The 4,500-nt window shown below is 42.6% G+C and overlaps 1 pseudogene; it reads left to right on the plus strand.

Annotated features, from left to right (window-relative positions):
- Positions 1–3,440: 3,440 nt before the first annotated feature.
- LOC125917689 (peptidyl-prolyl cis-trans isomerase FKBP3-like) lies at positions 3,441–4,090 on the plus strand (annotated as a pseudogene).
- Positions 4,091–4,500: the final 410 nt, after the last annotated feature.

A 4,500-nucleotide genomic window follows, 5' to 3' on the forward strand; every position in this document is an offset into this window, starting at 1 on the left:
GTGGAGCTGCTGAAACAGGAGAAAGAGCAGCTTTTCCGAACGGAGGACAATGTCACCAAGGACCAGCAGCTTCAGTTCCTGCAACAGACCATGCAGGGCATGCAGCAGGTACCTGGGCCCAGACTTTTCTTTTTTTTTCCGCGAGGGCAAGGGGTGCGTGCGTTCCGCGGATGTGAGACGGGAGCCATTTGCCGGGAAAGGTGAAAGAGAACAAAGGACAAGCGCCAAGCTAGCAAGGAAAGGAAAGTGTCGGTGACTGCAGAAGGGCAGAGTCTGCAGAAAAAAATCAGGCTCGAGAAGAACACCCGCGAGGCAGGAAGCTAAGGAAGAGAATCTAGGAGGTCAAAAGGTTTGTAGGGGGAGGTGAGCCGCGTGGAAAATGGTCAGAAAATCCTCGTGGATCACGACGCAAGGGTTTTAGCATCTGAGGACATTTCTTTACGGTTATTGATTTATTTTGAAAGAGCGAGAGCATGCACGCCTGTGGATGAGCGGGAGAAGGGCAGAGAGAGAGAGAGAGGGAGCGAGAGGATCCCAAGCAGGCTCGGTGCTGTCCATGCAGAGCCCCACACGGGGCTCGAACTCAGGAACCGTGAGGTCATGACCTGCGTGGAAATCAAGACTTGGACCCTTAACCATCTGGGCCACCCAGGCGCCCCACCACCTGAGAACTTTTAAGTTAAAAGCACGCCAACAGATTTCCAGAAGCATGGTGAGCTTGTTTTCAAGCTCGGTGTACGTGTAAACTCTGGGTTGGTTTCACTTCTTTTGGATCATCCTTAGGGTCTAGTCAGGTTTCATGAACACAGCGTACATACTTAAGACACGTTTGTTGCTGGAAAAGATGAAGTTCCAGAATGGGGGGTATGGGCAACTTCAAAAACAGGCTGGTATCTATGCCTTTGTGAAGGGTGCCAGACCTCAGCCTCATGCACTGAAGTTAAAGATGTGTCTGTGGGAACTGTCAGGAAGAGACAGGAGCTGTGGGGCGTTGGAGGGAGGAGAAGGAACTTGGACTGCTGGGATGAGGACTTGAGGGGAGGGGAGGCCTCAGCGGTCGGGAAATAGAACCAGAGACTCATAGCTGGATTGATATCTGAAAGCATCACTTAACGGCGTTTGAGCCTTCGAGTGACCTTGCAATGATACAGCGTAAATTGTCATCACACACGGTATTTTATATCACCCCTCTGAACGTACAAACCTAACCACTCTTTTCTGGGGGAAAAAAAGTGTTTTTATTTAAACAAGGGGAATGGAAATAGAATGATGGGACACTAAAACGTAGAGTACGTAGAATATTGTTTTAATGTCCCTATCCATATGGACTGCTCTCCAAGCTCAGGAGCACGGATTGCCTACAAAAGTGTCTTAATGATTAGAGGTAACTGCTACAGAAACATTAGCCAAGCAGGGAAAAATAATTGAGAGGAAAGGATTATAAAAAAAAAAAAAAAGATGTACAGATTGGGATATAAGCAAGTTAATGACCAACTCACAGAAATTATGTCTTAAATATCTCCTGCCATTTTAAAGCGATTTTTGAGTCTTGGCTTTGAGTCCTAACTGGTTGGTGTTCACAGTGTGTGTTAGACAAATCACTGCGATTCAGAGGTCAGAGCCAGCCAGGAAAATGTCATTACAGTTGCCGCTCAGGTCCCTGCACTTGGAAATTGGTGTAACAGCTGCTGTGCGAGGCTCCCGGGGTTGTCCATATGCCCCAACATGGGCTGTGTGTCGGCGCCCCTGCCGGGAGGAGAGTCTGTCTGTCAATTTCCCCAAAGACCATGAGGCCAGACCTAGGCCACAGTTACCATCTCATGCCTCATGCAATGGGCCCACTTTTCCTCCAGTAAAGATTATCCCAGTTGCTTGAAAAGTTGATGGAATTGGGGGCGCCTAGGTGGCTCAGTCGGTTAAGTGTCCAACTTCAGCCCGGGTCATGATCTCATGGTCCATGGGTTAAAGTCCCGCATCAGGCTCTGTTCTGATAGCTCAGAGCCTGGAGCCTGCTTCTGATCCTCTCTCTCTCTCTCTCTCTCTCTCTCTCTCTCTCTGTCTTTCTCTCTGCCTCTTTCCCACTCAGGCTCTCTCTCTCAAAAATAAATAAACATTAATTTTTTTTTTAAGTTGATGGAACGGTTAAGGCAATCAGAGATTCAAATATGAAGGAAATCTGAGGAGGTAAGGGTGAGCTCAGCCGTCGGGGAGAAGGATGCCCGGGAGTCAGCATCAGGGACTGCGAAGCTGCAGCCCCTTGAGAGAGGTGTTTGGTTATTGTGGCTTCTCATACATTTGCAGAATTTCCTTGTCAGTAGGAAATGTACTTTAAAATAGTTTTGTTTTGTGGGATTTGGTTTTGGTTTTGGTACAATTTGCAGACATTTTTTTTTAATTTTTTAATGTTTATTGAGAGAGAGAGAGAGAACAAGTGGGGGAGGGGAAGAGAAAGGGGGAGAGAGAGAGAGAATCCCAAGCAGGCTTTGTACTGTCAAGGTCAAGCCCAACGTGGGGCTTGAACTCACAAACGCGAGAACACTATCTGAACTGAACCCAGGAGTTGGATGCTTAACCGACTGAGCCACCCAGGTGCCCCAAATAGCAGAAATGTATTGTCTCATGGTTCTAGAGGTTAGAAGTGCAAGATCAAGGTGTCAGCAGGAGTGGTTCCTTCTGAGGGCTGTGAGGGAGAACCTATTCCAGAACTTCCCCAAACTTCTGGTGGTTTCCCTGCAATCCTTGGTGTTCCGTGCCTCGCAGAAGCATCACCCTAATCTCTGCCTTCATCTTCACATAGCATCCTCCCTGTGTGTATCAGTGTCCAAATTTCTGCTTTTGATAATGATACAATTTGTATAGGACTGAGGGGCCCATGCTATTCCACTATGACCTCGTCTTACCGAATCATACCTCTAATGACTCTGTTTCCAAATACCATTTTCTGAGGTACAGGGGGCTAAGATTTCAACATATAAATTTTGAATGGAAACAATTCAATCATTAATAGACACATGGTAGCTATATTATATATATATATATATATATATATATATACACACATATATATACACACACACATATACATATATATACACATATTTTATATATATATATATATGCACACAATGGAATAGTACTAAACCATAAAGATGAAATATTGCCATTTACAACAACACGGATGGATCTAGAGTATAATGCTAAGTGAAATAAGTCGAACAGAGAAAGACAAATATATAAATTCACTTATATATGGAATTTAAAAAATGAACGAAGAGAAAAGAGACAAATAAAAATCACTCTGAAATACAGAGAACAACCTGGCAGTAATCAGAGGGAAAATGGGTGGGGGAATGGATGAAACAGGTGAAGGGATTAAGAGTACACGTATCATGATGAGCACTGGGTAATGTATAGAATTTTCTAATCACAAGCAGGGGAAGATGGCAGTGACTGTTCCACAGCAGCACTGGACCATAGAGTAGCTGTGCAATGGGCAGCTACCCAAGAAGGACATTATCAAGTTTCTACAGGACCACAGTTCAGATTTCTTTCTTTCAGAACATAAGTTATTAGTAAACATTAAAAATGTGGCCAAAACAGCTAACAGGGACCATTTGGTTTCAGCCTATAATCATCTTTTTGAATGAGCTTCAAGGGTACTGAAAGTATAAATATCTGAGCAGGTGAAAAATGTGAAGTTTAATGAAGACAAACCCAAAGAAACCAAGCCTGAAGAGACTCTGAATGAGGGTCCACCAAAATAAATTCTGTTCTTAAAAATGGAGATAAAACCAACTTTCCCCAAAAGAGACAGGTTGTTCACTGTTAGTATACAGGAACACTATAGGATAGGACTGTTTATGATACAAGTTCAAAGAAGAAGAAAAATGCCAAGCCTTTAAGTTTTAAGGTTGGAACAGGCAAAGTTATCAGAGGATGGGATGAAGTTCTCTTGACCATGAGTAAAGGAGAAAAGGCTCGACTAGAGATGGAGCCAGAATGGGCTTATGGAAACAAAGGACAGCCTGATGCCAAAATTCCACCAAATGCAAAACTCATTCTTAAAGTGGAATTACTGGATATTCATTGAAATAACAATGCTTCAGGTATAAAGACATCAGCAACAATAAAACATGGCCCTGAAGAAACTTATATAACTAATTTGAGCTGGTTACTATTGTAAGGGAAGAGTCAACTGGAAAATTCAAGAAGTCAAATATTGTTTACTCTATCCCCAACTTTTAAGATATGCAATCCATCATAATTCCCTAAAGTGTGAAATATTTTACTACAGCTGCATAAAATATTGGTTATGGGGAACTGATTTTCCTTTTACCTCAGGTTGTAAACTAAAAGGTTCAATAAAAATGTATCAAGTGTCAAAAAAAAAAAGAATTGTTAAATCACTATATTGTATACCTGAAACTAATAGAACACTGTATGTTAATTATATTGGATTTAAAGTTTAAAAGAAAAAAGTAATATTCTTTTCTTCTATTT

The sequence above is a fragment of the Panthera uncia genome, unplaced genomic scaffold (genome assembly GCF_023721935.1).
Source record: "Panthera uncia isolate 11264 unplaced genomic scaffold, Puncia_PCG_1.0 HiC_scaffold_2230, whole genome shotgun sequence".
NCBI classification, from domain to species: domain Eukaryota; kingdom Metazoa; phylum Chordata; class Mammalia; order Carnivora; family Felidae; genus Panthera; species Panthera uncia.